The sequence below is a fragment of the Sorex araneus genome, chromosome 2 (assembly GCF_027595985.1).
Source record: "Sorex araneus isolate mSorAra2 chromosome 2, mSorAra2.pri, whole genome shotgun sequence".
In the NCBI taxonomy this organism is placed as follows: Eukaryota; Metazoa; Chordata; class Mammalia; order Eulipotyphla; family Soricidae; genus Sorex; species Sorex araneus.
The window spans coordinates 349,998,173-350,018,732 of record NC_073303.1 but is presented as its reverse complement, the minus strand read 5'-3'; positions in this window follow the sequence as shown (position 1 = coordinate 350,018,732).

The window sequence follows — 20,560 nt, the reverse complement described above, 5'->3', positions numbered from 1 at the left end:
TTATGTTTGCATTTCAGTCTTACAGTGATCGTTTATATCCCTCCACCAGTATCTATTCTCCTCCACCAATGTTCCCAGTATCCCTCCCACCACCCCCACCCCAATCCCCACCAACTCACCCTGCATCTGCGGCACGGCATTACCTTTTGTTCTCTATCCTTTTGGGTATTGTAGTTTGCAATAGAGGTATTGAATGGCTATCATGTTCAGTCTGTAGTCTACTTTCGGCACACAGCTTTCAACCTGAGTGGTCCTTCCAACATCCTCTACTAGGTGTTCCCTGCTCTATCTCAGCTGCCTTATTCCCAAGCACGTGAGGCCAGTTTCTAAGCTGTGGGGCAGACCTATGGTTCTTATCTCTACTACTCATGGGTGTTAGTCTCTAATTCTGTTACTTTATATCATTACAGATGAGTGCAATGTTTCTATGTCTATCTCTCTTTTTCTGACTCATTTCACTCAACATGATACTTTTCATGTTGATCCACTTATAGCAAATTTCATGACTTCATCTTTTCTAACAGCTGCATAGTATTCCATTTTGTAGATGTACCAAAGTTTCTTTAACCAGTCATCTGTTTTTGGGTGATCCAGCTTTTTCCAGATTTTGGCTATTGTAAATAGTGTTGCAATGAACATACAAATTCAGGTGTCATTTATACTATACATTTTTGCCTCTCCAGGATATATTCCCAGGAGTGGTTTTGCTGTGTCAAATGGAAGCTCAATTTCTAATTTTTTGAAAATTGTCCATATGGTTTTCCAAAATGGCTGAACCAGTTGTCATTCCCACCAGCAGTGAAGGAGAGTCCCTTTCTCCCCACATCCCAGCAAATACCGGTTGTTTTGTTATTTTGGATGTGGGCCAGTCTCTGCGGTGAGAGATGATATTTCATTGTTGTTTTGATCTGCATCTCCCTGATGATTAGTGATGTAGAGCATTTTCTCATATGCCTCTTAGCCATTCGAGTTTCTTCTTTGAGAAAATTTCTGCTCATTTCATCACCCCATTTTTTGATGGACTTGGATGTTTTCTTCTTGTGGAGTTCAACCAGTGCCTTGTATATCCTTGATATCAATCACTTATCAAATGGGTACTGGGTGAATATCCTTTCCCATTCTGTTTTATGTTTATTCTAAACTTGGGGGTAAAATGAAGAAGGGAAGGAGGATGAAAATGAAAGATATGGTGTAAAAACAAGGAGAGAAATAAAAAAGGAAGAAAGAGAAAGAAAGAAAGAAAGAAAGAAAGAAAGAAAGAAAGAAAGAAAGAAAGAAAGAAAGAAAGAAAGAAAGAAAGAAAGAAAGAAAGAAAGGAAGGAAGGAAGGAAGGAAGGAAGGAAGGAAGGAAGGAAGAAAGAAAGAAAGAAAGAAAGAAAGAAAGAAAGAAAGAAAGAAAGAAAGAAAGAAAGAAAGGAAGAAAGAAAGAAAGGAAGAAAGAAAGGAAGGAAGGAAGGAAGGAAGGAAGAAAGAAAGAAAGAAAGAAAGAGAGAAAGAAAGAAAGGAAGAAAGAAAGGAAGGAAGAAAGAAAGAAAGAGGGAGATAAAGAAAACAAGAAAGATGCTCTCTCTCTCTCCACCCTTGAAGAAGCCCACATTCTCTCTTGAGTGCATTACTCTTACTCTTCTCTCTTTAACTTATCCCTTCCTACTTCCCTCAAAAAACCTCTAAATAAAATCTAAACTCTTAGAAACAATAGACTTATAGAGTAAAGTTGCAGGCTATAAAATCAAAACCCAAAAATCCATGGCCTTCCTATTTGCAAACAATGAGGCAGAGGAAAGGGATATGAAAAAAGCATTCCCATTCACAATCGTGCCCCAGAAAATCAAGTACCTTGGAATCAGCTTAACCAAGAAAGTAAAAGACCTCTACAAAGAAAACTATAAAATGCTACTCCATGAAATAAAAGAGGACATGAGGAAATGGAAACATATACCCTGCTCATGGATAGGGAGAATCAACATTGTCAAAATGGGAATACTCTCCAAGGCATCATACAGATTCAACTCGATCCCTATAAGAATACCCATGACATTCTTCAAAGAAACGGATCAAGCAATCCTAAAATTCATATGGAACAACAAACGCCCATGGATAGCTAAAACAATTCTTGGGAAAAAGATGATGGGAGGCATCACCCTCCCCAGTTTCAAACTTTACTACAAAGCAATAACAATTAAAACAGCATGGTATTGGAACAAAGGAGAGTCAGGAACTAGTCCATTTCTCATGTATATTGTCTTCGTGAGATTTAGCTGCAGTTCGACCTTTCCACACTCACAGTCGAGGTTGGCCAGCATTCGTGCCACTTGACTGATATTTGGTGTTATGTGAAAGATTCCATCAGCAAAGCAGAGCTGGTGTAGTTGCTGACTGACCGTCTATCTTCCTTCCCATTCCAGTTGTCGCATGATGCTCTCAAGGGTGGCATTGAAGAGTTTTGGTGAAATGGTGCTGCCCTGCTAAACCCCTCTCTTCACGTTGATGATCACTTCTTTGTAGAATGGTGAGATCCTCGTGGTGAATCCATAATAAAGCTCACAGAGGATCCTGATATATTGAGTTTGAACACCCTGTTTGACTAAGGCTTCCATGACCACGTCAATCTCAACAGAATCACAGGCCTTTTTTAAATCAATCAGTGTTAGATAGAGCACATCTTGAACTCTCACAAAACCTCAATGAGCTTGGTCACTGTGTGGATCTGGTTTATCGTGCTGAACCTGGCTTGCTTGCATGGTTATCCTTCGTCTAGTGTTCTGCCAATCCTATTTAGCGTGACTCAAGCCAATAACTTGTAGATGACAGACACCAGGCAGATCGGGCGATAATTGCTGATGTCGTGGATGTCTCCCTTCTTGTACAACAGAATGGCCCTGTTGGTTTTCCATTGGGATGGAACCTTGCATTCAGAACCTTGCATGTGAAGAGCTGAACCAGTGTATTGATGAGTACTGGTGGCAGATTCTTCAGGGGCTTCTGGAACTGCAAGTTACCAAGGATGGTCTTGGTCAACATGATGAACTAAGACAGTCTCTCACCCTGTTTTTTTCATTCTATGTCCCAATGTGGAGTTCTTTAGGTCACTTTCTAGTTCATATCTTGGCATTAAAATCACAGGAAATGACCTTGTAGAAAGTAAGTCTTCTTTATAGAACTTCTCCAGCTCTATGTAGAACGTCTCAATTTCTTCGTCTTAGTTAGATGTTGGTGTGTAGATGTTGAAGATATAAACTGTCAGCAATGAGCCATATCTATTCAAATGTAAGCGTCCGATTCAGGTTGTTAGGCATTCAAATGAATCAATACTCATGACCAAGTTCATGTTGACGAGGACACCAAAACCACCGACGTGTCTACTTTTACATGTTCCAAATAACAGTTCTCCAGTGTCAAAAACAGGGTGATGTGTTTGATGCCTTCTCGTCTTCGTCAATCCAATGACATTGTACTTGATCTTCCGCACTTGCACCATCAGGTCCTCAGTGGATGCTTCTGATGCAACTACGTGTGTTAAAAGTGCAGTCATTTTAGTCCTTCTTCATTTTGGCTGCCCCAGGTTCAGCCCTGAGATTTTATCAGTCTTTCCATGTTCATCCTTCTTAATGCTGCTGTATTAGGGGCTCTTTCAGGGTTAGGAGAATGAGGCCCATTGTTGTTACTGGTTTTGGCGTATCTAATATGCCACGGGTAGCTTGCCAGTCTCTGCCGTGCAGGCAGGACACTCTCAGTAGCTTGCCAGACTCCGAGAGGGATGGAGGCTTTTAGGGTGGCCTCCAATCACCATTATAGGTGTTCTGATGGTTCTCACCATATTTTTTTCCTAATTAATTTTTTTTATTGAATCACCATGTGGAAAGTTACAAAGCTTTCAGGCTTAAGTCTTAGTTATATAATGCTCAAACACACATCCCTTCACCAGTGCATATATTCCACCACCAAGAACCACGGCGAACCTCCCCCGCACCCACCCCCGCCCCCAGCCCCCCACCTTGCCTGTGTAGCTGATAAATTTCACTTTACTTTCTCTTTACTTTGATTACATACAAACAAAAAACTCACTATTATTGTTTGGAGTTCCCCCACACACACCCAGAGTCGGACCTGCTGGAAAGGAAGCATTTGACAATTTGTTTTCCATTGCTGAGAATGAAGAGATATGAGGTCGTGTGGCCACAGTAGCGGCCACGAGGTTCTAGATTTCTGTATTTTAGTATTTTAGTGATTAAGTCCAGAGGGCTTTCTGCCAGAGGTTGCATCATTGCTAGCTCATACCTCTCTGCAACTTTATATTTCCAACATATTTGAACCCCATCAAATATGGTGTAATAATGATGGAAAATGGGTATAAAGTGTTTATGGTGTGTCTGGCAAGCGGCCTGGAGCATGGTGCCAGTTGGGTAGTGGAAGTCGGCCCATGAAGAATTTATCTGGCGCCGGCAGGGTGGGTCTTATGGCTCTGACCCTGGGGTCGCCAGAGATTGGTGGAAGCAGGCATAGGATCTCTGTTTCCAGGTCCCATTGAGCCTAGAATCCAAGGTCACAAAGTTCCGCATTATCTGGTTCTGTGGGACTTTACTCATGCGTGAGGCTCGGCCTGAGTGTCTGGAAAAGCGGCCTGGAGCGTGGCGGCAGTTGTAGCTACTTAAAATCAATTAACACGAATTTAATATTTTCCTCATTTAACTATCACTGGAGGTAGATTTCTTCAAACCTTATCATTAATCTTCATGCCTATACTCTTGAACCTCTCTAATTCATTTCCTACTCTACAGTCAGGCTACATTTTGGAAAATCCAGCTGACTCTCTCATAGGCTTTCCTTAGAGAACAAGTTGAAGATGATGGAGACTCTGAAACACACCTCCCACTCCCATAAGCCAAACAGTCCCATTGCCTTTAGTGTCCGAAATTGTTTTATATGCACATCTCAGTCTCTCTAGAATTATCCTTCCTTTTCCAAAGATAACATCATTTTCACCAGATATCTACTTCTATTTTGACCACACTAGATCTGGTTTCTCTTCTATATGTGCTTATGGAATGTTCACTTTTAACAGACATACACTTCTTTCAGCTCTTATACACAGTTATCTTTGTCTCAGTACACTACCCTCTTAAGGATTTTCAGATTCTTCATTTTTTTTTTCTGATTTTATCCCCTATCTCTATGAATGCAATCCGAACATCTAATAACAACGTGTGTGTGTTTCCTCAAGGTGTGGATAGGAACAAGCCAAATGTAAAATAAGCACCAATCATTAAGATCAAAATGATACACAGTTGTTCAGGGCTAAAATTCTTTATTGAGAGCTGACTGTTAAGGCAGATGGCACTTTTTCCATTTACTTGTATGTCCAGATGATAACCAACGTGCATTTCAGAACAGTTTAAAGAAAATCTTCTTGTCTGTATGAATGACTTTTATGCATCCTTAAAGTCAAAAAATTCCCTGAACTCCATAATAAAGATGAAAAATTTTCCAATTTGAGCAAACAAAAGCACACATGAAATAATGCAATTTTTAACTTTCTGTAACATGTTCTTTTTTTCTCATGGGCTGCTCTAACCTTTCTGATATACCTTCTTTCATCTCTTATAGCAGGTAAGACTTAAAAACATTTTAGTGTTTAGGTTTAATCCTAATCTATCCCTCTTTGTCCTATCTACTTTGACTATTTATCCGTATAAACCATTATGGAAATGTTCTTCCCCTGTCACTAACATGTTTTATGGAGGCAGGGAGGGGAGTGGTTGGGGGTGGGTGAAATTTTTCTTAAAAATTATTTTTTAAATGGTTATTTTGAAGGTTACTTTCTCCCTGTACCTGTTTCTGATTTGTGTCTCATCATAACTGATGTAAAGTCCTATTAATTCATTCCATATTATATAATAATAATTAAATTTGGTCTCTACTCTCTGTGATTGTGAACTCGTGAAAGACAGGAATTTAATATTCACCATTGCATTGATTAGTTACTTGCATTATTAGTAATTGATTGGCATCTGAATAGCATCTTAAAGGTATGTATCAAATTCAAATTGAATTGAAATTTAATGTGATTCTATGGACATTAATTCTACAGACATTGGTCTCCTGGTCAGTAGAAAGGGTGTTTGTTTTTATCAGTTATATTAATACATGGGCTGGAGCGATAGCACAGCGGTTGGGCGTTCACCTTTCACGCGGCCGATCGGAGTTCAATTCCTCTGACCCTCTCGGAGAGCCTGGCAAGCTACTTAAAGTATGGAGCCCACGTGGCAGAGCCTGGCAAGCTACCCGTGCGTATTGGATATGCCAAAAACAGTAACAATAAGTCTCTCAATGAGAGATGTTACTGGTGCCCACTCGAACAAATTGATGAGCAATGGGATGACAGTGACAGTGACAGTGATATTAATACATAATTGATATATCAAAAATTCACTTGTAGGGCATATATTTTAGTGTGTTGGTATACATTAACAGAATTCTAAAGTTCCCTTCTTTTTCCTTAAAAAAACATAATTTAGATAGATCCAAAATATATGCTAGATTTGTCTTTCCTTCACTTCTCAGTCCTTGAAATTCAATAAGCTATCTTATGTATTTAAATTCACTATTCTTGACTTTTATATAACTGAAATCATTCAATATGCAGTTGTTTGGTTCTGACTCTTTTCACTTAATAATGTTTTGAGGATTCATCCATCAAAATTTGAATTGAATTTTAAATGACAAAATAATATTCCATCAAACAGATACACATTATTTTTATGTATCTAGTCATCAGTTGATGTTCATTCCTATTGTCTACATTTTTTCTCTTATGAATAATGCTGCCATAAATACTAATATGCAGTCTTTTGTGCAGATGTGTTTTATTTCTGTTGGACGTTACCATCAAGTAGTATATAATTTCTGTTTCATATGTTAACTATAAAAACAACAACTATCATCTTGTTCATCGATTTGCTCAAGCGTGCACCAGTAACGTCTCCATTGTGAGACTTGTTACTGTTTTTCACATATCGAATACTCCACAGGTAGCTTGCAAGGCTCTGCCGTGCGGGCAAGATAATCTCAGTAGCTTGCCGGGCTCTCTGAGAGGGGCAGAAGAATCTAAACTGGGTCGGCTGCGTGCAAGGCAAACTCCCTACCACTGTGTTATCACTCCAGCCCATATGATAACTATATGTTTATAATTTTAAAAAACATACTTTAGTCTTGCATTTTCAAAGTAGTTGCAGTATTTTGCATTCATGCGAGTAATTCAAGGTTTCAATTCCATTGTAGCAGCAGGAATTCTTGTTTATTTTTTTTTGGTTTAATTGTATACCATAGGGAAATGCTATCTCATTTTGGATATAATTTTTATTTCTATAGTGACTGAGGATGTTACTTTTATTTTTCATACTAATATTTATATATGAATGCATAAATGTATTTATGTAATAATATGTTTTATAATATTTTAATAATATAATATATAAAATATAAACAATGTAATTAACAAATTACTTCTATTATATTCTGCATATGTTCGGATAGATTTATATCTTTGACTCATGTCTGCTAATATCATTATTATTATGTGGGAATGGGTCTAATTTTACTTCTCTGTATGTTTGCTTTGTATATTTGAAACAGTTGTCCCTGCACCACTTGTTGAAAACTTGATTTTTTTCCTCATGGAGTTGCTCTAAAATAGTAGTTAGAAATCAATTTAACATAAATGACTTATGGGTCATTTTTGCCTTCCAATTCTATTATATTGATCCACATGTTTATCTTTAAACTAGTAGAAATCTTACTTATTTACCTTTGTTCTCGGTTGTATTTTAAAATTTTTAAACAGAGGTCCCAGACATTTTCCTTATAATATTGATTCAGTACTTGTGAACACCTTATATTTTCATATGAATTTTATGATTGCTCTCTCAAATCCCTCCAAAATTATTTTAAATACTGTCAGTAGTAGTGTCTCATGCATACAATAATCTAACATGACATTCACCAACAGAGAGCTTATTTAACTCTATAATTGTCTCAGGGTTCCGCTGACATATTCCCCATTCCTCAAAATCCCCACATCTCACAGCCATAGTAAGCTCCAATCTGTAGGCTAGTTCTTATATTCTGATGTTTTTGGCATTTTGTTTTATTCCCCTACTATACCTATCTATATCCCTTATATGAGAAAGACCGTTCTGTGTCTGTCGTTCTTCTTCTGGCTGACTCCACTGCAGTTCCATCAATGTAGCAGAGAAGTGCATGATTTCATCTTTTCTAATAGATGAGTGCCACAACATCGTGTCTGTAAGTACCATTGTTCCTTTATTCAGTCATCTCTTCTCGAACACTTGGATTATTTCCAGATTTTAGCTATTGTGAACAGTGTTGCAATGAATACAGCAGCAAATATATTTTTTGCATAGATTTTATGATTTGAGGGTTAAATGTTGACAAGCCAGATTGCTGTATGATACTGAAATTCAAGTTTCATTTTTTTAAGAACCATCCATATTATTTTCCAGAGAGGGTGAACCAGTTGACATTCCAGCAGTGGTGCATTGTAGGATAACATTCGTTTGCCCTATCTCCCTTGCCACAAGGAGCTTAGGTTTATCAGGTTACACCCATCATAGTGTTCCCGAGTCACTCCCATTCCTATGTGTTTATCTGTTAACTCTCCTCTGTGCTCTCCTCCCCAATCAGTTCATCATCATCATCATCATCATCATCATCATCATCATCATCATCATCATCATCATCATCATCATCCTGTTGATGGTCAGTTTTCTCGAACAGTCTCAATAACATTTCCATTCGTTCTAGCCCTGAGATTTTAGAAGCCTCTCATTACTCATCCTTCCCATGCTGCCACATTGAAGGTTCTTTCAGGGTCAGGGGAATGAGACCCAACATTGTTACTGGTTTTGGCATAAGAATATACCATGGGGAGCTTGCCAGGCTCTCCCATGTGGTCAGGAAGCTCTCAGTAGCTTGACAGTTTCTCTGAGAGGGAGAACTAGGTTATAAAATGTCGTGTGGCCTAGCTACTGGGTGTTACTTCCTAACAACTGGAAAATGAGGGATCTGGGCAGAAGAGGCCAGTCCTGATCCGAGCAGGCTTGGACATCTCAGCCCTGGTTCTCCAAACAGTTAATCACCTTTTTCCTCTAAGCAGATTCTGTTAACTTGTAAGGTCAGATCAGATACATCTAAGGACACTGAACTTGTAAGTTAAATATTGCTTTTGCTTTTCCCATCTTTTGCATAATTTATTTTAAGGCAATGTTCTTTTTGTATGGACACAGTAAGACAGTTAATATTATACATTTATAAGTTGGGAGTTAATTGACTCCTAATAATATTCACTCCTGGGCATCTACTTTCTTGACTTAAGCCTCAGTTGCTCTTATTTCCTAGCACCCCAAAAATCAGGGCCCCAATGAGGCCCCTCAATGGACCCAGGGAAAGCTGTGAGCTACCCTGGCATCAAAATGGGCCAGGCCAAAGTGCCACAATACCTAACTATAAGTTAAGAGCATGATTGTGGATAAATTCTGTCATGATCCAAAAAGCAAGGGTGAGATTAGGACCCTGCTGGAGTTAGGAAAACTAACCTGGCCTGAGGACTGTGGTCTGGAATATATAGTGAGATGTCCTCAGGAAGAACCAAAGTTAAAGCTTGATATATTTTACTGTGCTCATACAAAATGACATTGCTAGAAATATTAAAAGTAAATTTACTACAACTATTTAAGTGGATCAATAGCACAACAGGTAGGGTGTTTGTCTTGTACGAGGCTGACCTGGATTCGATTCCTCCCTCTCTCTCGGAGAGCCCAGCAAGCTACCAAGAATATCTCGCCTTTAGAGCAGAGCCTGGCATGCTACCCGTGGCGTATCTGATATGCCAAAAAGAGTGAGGACAAGTTTCTAATGGAGATGTTACTAGTGCCCGCTCAAGCAAAATCGATGAACAAAGGAGGACAGTGTCACAGTGCTACAGTGCTACTAGCTGGGAAAAGAAGAAAGCAACACACTGAACACTGAACGGATCAACACACTGAAAATCCCTGAACGGAATCCCGTCCTTGAGTGGATCTCCTAGTAATCTGGAGTAATCTCCTTAGATAAGATTTACACTAAGTACTTTTACTACTTCTCATAAGTATTAGTGAATTTCGTTTTACTGTTAATTCATCTTCCTTCTCTTTCTTTCTCTGTATTCCTTTCTTCCTTTCTTTTTTCTTTCTTTTTCTTGTTATGGTGGTATTTAACACAAGGTGATTGACCTTGGATTGACCCAAGGCTTCACATATCAAAGGCAAATGTTTCACTATTGAACTCTGACCCTATTTTCCAAATTCTGTGTAGATTCTTTATTTGTATTCTTTGTGAGTGTGTTTAATTCATACTTACTTGTGAATTTCCAAAAATCCTTTCAATTATAGATTTCTAATTTTTTATCATTATGTCAGGGAGGGCTGGAGCAATAGCACAGCGGGTAGGGCACTTGTCTTGCATGCGGCCAACCCGGGTTCGATTCCTCTGCCCCTCTCAGAGAGCTGGATAAGCTACTGAGAGTACCTCGCCCGCCCCGGCAGAGCCTGGCAAGCTACCCGTTGTGTTGTGTGTTTGATATGCCAAAAACAGTAACAACAAATCTCACTATGGAGACGTTACTGGTGCCTACTCGAGCAAATCTATGAGCAATGGTATGACAGTAATACAGTGATGTCAGGGAACTTTTAAAAATTATATTAAGCCTTTCAAAATTATTGCTGTTTATTTTTAAGTTCTAACAATGTTTAGCAGATACTATTATATGTACATGCCCTTGAAAAGTAATTATATGTTCACATATGATTGACCGAAATTTTCAGAAGATGTCAGAGGTACCAGATACAATACAGGAAATAAGAGGCTTGCCTTCATGTGGCTTACCCTGCTATGATCCCTGGCACTGAATATAGTCCCTGCAACACTGCAGGAGGGGTCATTAATCACAGAGTCGGGGATCTATATATATCTAGGTAGTCTATTTTTACATAGAGAAGTATCTTCTAAGTTAAATTCTTACTATTTAAATAAGTAGGATATCTTTGTTAACCTGACCCAGTTGCAACTTAGTTCCCATGAGATTTTAGCTCTTCCAAAAGTGGCCTACTATTTCTAACCTCTTAATATAAATTTCTATCAACTGTTCAGGAAACTCCTTACATAAAATGACATTCACATACTCTCTTTCTTTCTTTAAGACAGTAGTAAATTCTCTGTGTTTTTAGTTTATTTTAAGAATATGAAGAAAGATTCTAGGAGAATAATTAGAATTAGTTCTTGGAAAGCCACGTTCTTCATAATATTTTTGGTTCTGTTTATCAGTCTTTAGTTTTATAAGTTGTCTAAAAATATTCGCATGCTTTAAAAGCCTACCCCCAATTTACCACAATATTTTGGCTACAGTTTTTGGCTTCTTAATATTACATGCCAAAGTGTTTGAAAATATAGCCCCAAAATATCAAATATAATCCAAAATACTGAAAATAGAATTAAAAATAAATATCTTCATCAAAATCTCATAAAAGGCAAAAACATTATTGTATTAGTAAATACATCATTTGCAGGTCTTCTCCATGTAGTTCTTTATTATGTAAAGCATATTTATTTTAAACACTTCATCTTGCTTCATTTGACAGATATCTTTTTAGGTTTATTCAAATAAGTTTTCTTTCCTCATATTACATTCATATTTATCTTAAGTAGTATTTAGACACACTCTTCTAGTTATATTTGTTCATTCTAGATTGGATCACATATTTATCAGATTATTAATTATACTGATTTAAAGTCAGTGTATATCCACTGTATATCCAAAAAACAAAATGTTCCTCATTAAAATTCTATATTTCTGGGTTTTCTTTAGACACTATTAATAAGGAAATCAATCCTGGTTAATTTGTTAAAGGATAAAAGACTCATTGGTTTTACTTTATTTTGTATTGGTTTTGTTCCCTTTGGTATTTTATTTCTTTTGCAGGATTCCCAAACTTAGACTTTCCAGCCGTTTGTGTTAAATAAAGCTAATGGCATTGACAGGGACAGGGGAAGCAAGACAGAAGCAAATTATCCACAAATCCTTCAACATTTATTTTATCCCATTCCAGTCAAAGTTGCTGCTCAATTTATTGATTTCGGCAAGTTTTGGCAAATAGTACCTTGGTTAATAACATTCCAGGTACAGAACTCTGAGAAAATTCTTCTACAAACCACATGAATATTTCTGCTGCTAATTTATTTGAGAGCTCTGGTAAGAATTCTTTTGTGGAAGAAAATAGTGCACTTAAATCCATCTTTTTCCCTTGCTTCTATATTCCTTTCTTTAATCTTCTTTGCTTCTCATGTTTCCACTTTTTTTGCTTCTCATGCTTCCACATTTTTTTTTTCTCTTTCAACCCATGAAGAGAAAGTAATGAATACTCATGAGGGGAAGCTCAGGCCTTAATTTTTAGTGAAATAATTAAGAGGATGCAAGTCTGGTGAAATCTTGGATGAATATTTTGTTAGGTTTATATAATTGTATCATTGTTTGGCTTGCATAATTTCAAACTGTGGACAGAGAATAGATGTTTTCATCATTGAGTGTCAATTTTCAATAATTTAGTAAGAAAAGAATTGCATTGTAATTGGACAAGTTTATTTTATTTCTTTAGTTACTTGCCATCAAGTCAGAAGACAATGATACTTATATTACTTATAATACTTTTTTAATGAATTAGAGAATTTAACAGCTGAGACATAACATTTAAGTGGTTGTAAAAAAGAATAGACTTAAAGAAAGTCAACTTAAAATTATATGCCATAAACATAAATTGTGTATAAAATGTTTTTTTTTTAATTTTGGAGACTTATGCCATGGATATAGCCAAAAAGATAAGGCATATGCCCCAATTTCCATCTCTGGCCTAGGATGGACCTCAAACACACATAGGTATGACCTTGGTAGTCTACCATATGCCCAACCCCAAGTAGCAAATCATAGCTGGATCCAAGGTTTGAAATCAGGAAAACACTGCTGAAATAATACTATCAAGATTGGCCTTTAACTGCCAACTCTCCGAAAGTACCCCCACACACAAAAAAAATACTGTCCAAAATAATACATTTTACATATCAATCTTGCTACATTTTATAATAATGTGTTATTTTGATTGAGATTTTAGTTTGTGACTGGTATTGCTACAATTTTATATGTAAATTTAATTCACATTAATAAATTACAATACTGGCTATATGATATATAAATAAATGCAAGCTTTTAAACTTAGTGCTTGCTCAGCATCTCAGAGTTAGAAATCTAAAGAGGCAGAAATAGAAAATATTTAAGTATTCTTTCTATTCTAAGCATACCCAAGCTTTGCTTTGCTCATTTGATAAGTTAGCAAGATATAAAATTACTGTCACAAATGAAGAAGTTTATGTGGAGTTCCCATGAAAGGAGAAGCATTGCTCTTCATGCAGGGATGGGAATGGGGGGGGGGAGAACAAGGAGAAGTATCAAATCAGTCTGTAGACAAGAAAAATCAAGGAGAAGATGTGTACAGCTTTTATTTGGTTTCTATGGGATCATGTAAATGATATGGCAAACTTATTTAGGGTCAACTAATGTGAGGAGCTTCATCTAACCCTTCATTTGGAGTTATCCTGTTTGTTGGTACCAGGTCCATTTGTTTGATACAAAGCCCTGGGGTGATAAGAGAAAATAGTTGCGTGATTTAGGAGATCCTAGTAGAGGAGATGGGGATTTGTACTCTAGCCTGGTGGGGTTTGCATGTGAAAACCATGCTTCTGAAAGAGTTCTTTAGTATCATGAGGAAATGGCTAACACTGGGAAGAAAACTTCCTTCAAGATTCAGTAAAAACTCACAGGTCCAATCAAAAGAATACAGAAACCAAATAAATAATTTGTAGAGTTCTTGTTTTCAAAATCCATCATGATAAAAACTTTTCATATCAACATCAATGTCTTTATATTATTAAGGTATAAGAGAATATATAAATATATAATATATTTACATAAACATATATATTTACATAAACATATATCATCATATCACTGTGATTCCATTGTTTACTGATTTACTTGAGCAGGCACCAGTAATGTCTCCACTCGTCCTGGCCCTGAGATTTTAGCAGTCTCTCGTTACTTGTTTTTCCCAATGGTTGGAGGCTCTTTCAGGGTCAGGGGAATGAGACCTGTTATCGTTACTGTTTTTGGCATATAGAATATATCACGGGGAGCTTACTAGATTCTTCGGTGCGGAAGGGATACTCTTGGTAGCTTGCCGGGCTCTCCAAGAGGGACGGAGAATGTATATCAGAGAATACAAGCAAGTATATTAAAACCAAACACATGTGTGCTGCTTTAGGCACATCAGTGGGCTAGACTATATGAGGTCACATGGCTATGAAGTCTCTTATAGTCTTTTAAAATATATAAAATATTAAAAATATATTTATATACTTGTATATAAATATATAAAAGGTTTGTGAATATGTACCCTGTTTCAATGAAAAACTTTAATGGTCAGACCAACCAGAACTCCATCTTTCATTCTGAGGGAACAAATGATTTTAGGGATTGGTCTTTGCATTTACAAGGTACATGTTCCAGTGTTTTAAGTAATATCCCAAACCCCAATCTACCTAGCTTCAACTTTACATAGTAAAGATCTTAAAGATATGGAATCACATATTGAAACAATATGCAATAAAGCTACATGCACATTTTCACACATACATTTTTGTTATACATTAGTTTTCACAGACATTATTTTGATTCAAAGAAAACAAAACAAAAGGTCATAGGAGATGTGTAATTACTCCTCTTGTCAGCAGATACAAATATGATTTCCAGTAAAAATAATCATTTCAGATAAGCCCCAGTTGTCGGTCAGCCTAGTTGAGTCTCCAAGATGCTTCTCAAGCTCTGCCAATTATCATGTGAGTATCATGATGTAGTATGTGTCCTGTGAAGCCGGTCTGGAGCTCAAAAATTATGCTAAGACTCAAATATAAATACAAGTTAGCAGAGACTTTAAGGGAACAGAATGGAACACTAATTTCACACTCTATTGTTAAAATAATAAGCCACTTGGCTATGTATGTGGCCACACAAGACCTCTATTCTAACTTTACCCTTAAGTCACCAGTATCTCTTGGAAGTCCACAGTCTAAGGACACCCTTCACTGTTCTATAGGAGCTGAATCATTCAGAGATTTCTTAGATCTGTGAACCATGAAAATCCACCTCAGAGATTAGTAGATGTAATGGCAATATTCCACAAGGCTCCACTAATCTCAAACAGCTCTATAATATCTCAAATAAAGACTGATGTATACAATGTTTAATGATATAAATAAATAATAAAACAGTTGCAAGAAAGTATGAGGGCAAAAATGAGAATGCTACAATCAGAAGTGACAAAACTCTAAAGTATGGGTAGCTTAAATTAAATTTTAATAAGGGAAGGTCTCAACAGCAGAGTAACAATAGTTAAGGAAAAACTAATGATCTCCAAAACAGGGTCACGGAAACCAACAGAAGATGGAGAAAGTCTGAAAATGTGTCAGCAGTACACCATAGAACTATAGAATGAGTTTAAGGGGAATAATATCATAATTATAGGAGTCCCTGAGGAATAAGAAGAAGTTGATGGAGAACCAGTAGTACAAGAAATCATAGATAAGATTGTCCCAGAATTGAGTAAGTCCATTGTACCCAACTTCAAGAGCCCTGAATTGTCCCAAGCAACATCAAATAAAGAAGTCATATATAAAGAAAATCCCATATTATTCACTGCAGGTCTATCAAATAAGATTCTGCAAGTCAGGAAAAATGGTGTGATATAGTTAAAAAAGATGAAGGGAGTGGATGTTTCACCAAGAATACTTGGTCCAGCTAGATTATCATTCAGATTTGAAGGTGTGGTACAAAATTTCATGGATAAGCATTAGAGGTTTTGTTTTGTTTTGTTTTTGAGGCAAAAAAATCTTCACAGTCATATACAGCTCCTTAAAACTTATAGCAATAGAAACATTCACAATTATAATCTCATTGTTGCTGGACTTAACTCACTCCAATAGAGACACAGAATAACAGGATGGTTCAGAATACTGAAACCAACTTATTGTTGCCTATGAGACTCATTTGAGCAACACAGATTCAAAGTCAAAAGTTGGAAAAAAATTTAAAGGCAAATAACACCGTTAAAAATGCCAGAATGGCTATACTTATATCAAACAATATACAATTTACAAAAGGCCATAAGTGACCAGGATGGCCATTCCCTAATGATTAAGGCAAGAATCCTACTCTTTTTGTTATCTCTTCAGCCTGCCAAAATGGATACATTTTTGAATTCCTATGCCTCCCAAGTTTGATTCAAAAGGAAATAGATGAAGGGATCAATACATCAAGAAGAAATAAGGCTCTCAGTGACTGTATATCAATATATTAGAACAACTGCTAGTGGATATGAAGAAATGCATTGATAGCAACATAATATAATGGGTCTCTTAACATCTTTCTTTCAAAGTTGAGTGAAAATGTCTAAGAAAACAAAACTCAATGTGGAAACAATGGAGTGAGATATGACCGTATGGGCCTAACATATATATATAGGGCCTCTAACCCCTAAAAGTAGAGATAAATTCTTCTTCAGGGCAGACGGTTAATTCTCCATGACAGAATATAGATGGGATCATGCAAAACATCTTTACAAAATCAAGAAGATGAAAATCATATCAAATATACTTCTGTATCACAAAGCTTTGAAAATGAAAATTAATCATAAACAGAAATGGTAGAAAAGTTCAAACACTGAGAAATTTAAACAACTAATTACTGTGTAACCAGTGGGTAAAAGAGGAAATCAGAGAAAATATCAAAAGATTCTTGGAAACAAATAAGAATCAAGATATGTTCTAGGAGAACACATCCATCACAGCAAAGGTGGTGTTAAGAGGAAAGTTCCGAACAATATAGCTGTTCTTTTGGAAGGAATAAAGCACCCAAGAGAAGAGCCTAACTGCATAGCTCAAGCAGCTAGAAAAATACCAAGAGCCCAAAACAAGCTGAAGGAAGAAAATAACAAAACATGAAACTTATTGAAATGGAAACTAGAAAAAAAATCAAAAGATTAGTGAAACAAAGAGTTGATTCCTTGAAAAAGATAAGCAGGATTGACAAACCATCATAAATAGAATCATCATCATCATCATCATCATCATCATCATCATCATTATCATCCCATTGATCACCAATTTTCTCGAGTGGTCTCAGAAACATCTCCATTTGCCCGGGCCCTGAGATTTTAGAAGCCTCTCTTTACTCATCCTTCCCAATGGTGCCACATTGGAGGCTCTTTCAGGGTCAGGGGAATGAGACCCATCATTGTTACTGGTTTTGGCATATGAGTATACCACAGGGAGTTTCCCAGACTCTCCCATGAGGGCAGGAAACTCTTGGTAGCTTGCCAGGTTCTCTGAGAGGGAGAACTAGGCTATAAGAGGTCCTGTGGCTATGCATTTCTGAGAGCTTGGATTTATAGTCTTTGGATGTTGGCCGTTAATGTTATTACATGGCACTGGAGGCAGTTTGTGAGTGTGGCTGCCAAGCTACTGGAAAATGGGGGGTCTGGGTTGAGGAGGAGGAGGCCCAGTCCCAATCTAAGCAGGCTTGGAGATCTGAGCTCCGGATCCCTCACACCTGGGTTTCTCGGCCAGTTCCTTCATGCGTTTGGCTTGTCTGAACGTGTGCAGAGGGGCATTGAGCATGCCTGTGGCTGGGTTCCAGAGTACTTCAGCTGCCAGGGCTCTGTTCGGTGAGGGGAGGGAAACTCAAACCATCCCGCTCTGAGGGGCCCCGGTGAAGACAGCCAGGCATGGAAACAAGAGACTCTGCCATCATAAATAGAAAAATATAAAAACCAGAAAATCCAGTAAACTGCCTTAATCTACAGAACTCAATTTACCAAGAAAGGGTGAGGGATGTACATGGGAGAAAACATTGGGAAACTGGTGGAGGAAGGCGTTACTCTGGCGGTGGGTGTGGCATGTGATCATTGTATGCATGAAAGTCTTTCTATAAAGCTATTCTAGGGGCTAGATAATAGTATAGCAGGTAGGGTGTTTGCCTTGCATGCAGCTGACCTGGGTTCCATCTCTGGCATGCAATAATGTCCCCTGAGCACTGCCAGGAGTAATTCCTGAGTTCAGAACTAGGATTAACCTCTGAACATCACCAGGTGTGACCCCAAAAAGATGCACACATAAAGTTACTTCACAATAGTTTTATATATGAATGGATAAAGAACATTTGTGCAAGAGGGTGAATCAAAGGTCTGGAAAAATAATAAATAAATGGAAGAATTATAGGGATACAAATGAGAGAATTTTAAGTAGATAATAAAATGGTAGAAATAGTTTTGTTCCAGGATTACACTATTTGTAGAGTATAGGAAGGAAATGAATCCAGTCCAAGGGACTGATTAAGGCCTCTTTGCCATCAGGCTCAGCCTGCCAATGGCCTGCCCTTTTTATTGCAGCTTTTAATGGCACCACTCCAGTCTATCAGTGGGAAGTACATTTTATGTTTGTGCTGTTATTTAAGTTATTCTTCCCCAAAACACTTTGTGTTTTATATTCTTAGCTACCAAGTGGTTGCTCTGAGTAGCAGCACTCCATTTTCACAAGTGATTTAAAATGTCTTAAGTATCATTTTATGACAACTTTATAAAGATTTTCTTGGTACCTGTAGGATTTATAGTGAAGGTGATCTTGGTGTCCTAGACAAAAGAATCCAAATGTCAAGATAAAGCTTGTGGGACATTAAAATGCAGATGAATTAAAGATTCTTAGATACTTATGTTGCTTATCAGTTGCAGAGAGTTCATAAAATTATGAACTATCCTGGAGACATTGGTGGAGAGAAGTCAACATTTTCATGCCTGAAAATCAACTATGAATATTTTTCAAATGACATGCAATTAAAAAGCTCTGAATAAGAACCAAACAAAATCTAAATTATCATTTGATTGACAAGATGAAGATAAATGATCAGGGAACAGTAGGTAACTCTTATAGGTGAACTCATATTTTAATAAAGAGAAAGGATATGATGAAGGAATTCCTATAAGTTTCCATTAAGCTGTCCATTCCCTAATCAAGCTTTATTAAAGTTCATGGACATATATGTTAACCTTAGATCATAGCACAAGTCATTTTCAAATATGCAAAATTAAATGCAGCTTACTTCGATCTGTGCTAGAGACCATGAGTGATAGAAAAGAAACTTGAATTTGGAAGTATATTTAGCCTTACTAGATATGCTATATATGATTTAAGCATGAAAATACAAAACAATAAAATGAAACATATTATCATAAATTAGCAAAATATTTAAAAATTAAACAAAATAAATTCTCATTGCATATGAGCTACTAATTATTATCAGTGATTAATCACTTAATTTAAATTTATCAACTATTAAAATTAAAAGCAAGTTCATATAAAGTAGCTTAAACTGTTTTCAACAAAATTATTTCATCCATTATAACTAGAAGTGTTAATAAAACAGCTTATATAAACACTTTTTGAAACTTAATACTATGCTGCACATGTCTCTCTCTATATAAATCCAGAACTCTAATTATAATGGTATTGTTCAGTTGCTGACCCTAAGTAATAGTATGCATGTAATCCTACCAGCTAGGATTTTTATAAGAATATTTTATGTGACTTCATGTACTATTCAAGCATATGAAGTTGATTTAATTTCTTTAAAATATATGTTCCTGGGAGCTGGAGCGGTAGTGCAGAATGTTAGGGCATTTTCCTTACATGGAGCCAGCCCAGGTTCAATCCCGTATGTTCCCTGAAGCCTGCCAGAAGAGATCCTGGAACGTGCAGAGTGAGGAGTAAGCCCTAAGCACCCCAGGGTAAGACTCCAAAACAAACAAATGAACAAACAAAATTAATAAATGAATTAAAATACATCTTAGTATTGAATGCAAATGGCAGTAAGACTGTGTTAAATTTCCCTTTTCAAGCAGCATAATAGCATCTTATAGTGTGCAATCATTGTGTATAAGATGGTAATTATTCGCCCAAGGATGTAACTCAGTGGAAACACACTTGCATTGCATCTGTAAGGGTGAGTTTTTTAATCTCTGGAACCATGCAGGCACAGAAAATATATAAAGTAAAACAAAAGAGTAACCACTGACAGAGAGCTTTTGATTTAAAATTTAGTGGTGTGCTACTTACTTTTCAATGTGCTATTTACTTTAGGATACCCTACAAATTTTAGGATATCTTACAAATTTTAGTGAATTTTCAAGAATATTCAAAAGCCTTAATCAAGTGGTTGACCAACTGGTTTGATTATATAAAACCACACTTTAAACCTAAATATGAAAGGATATCATAGTGCAGCATTTTTGTTAATTTGCAATGCAAAATCTTTTGCTTATTATCTCTAAGCAATCAGCAGTAACTCAGATCATAG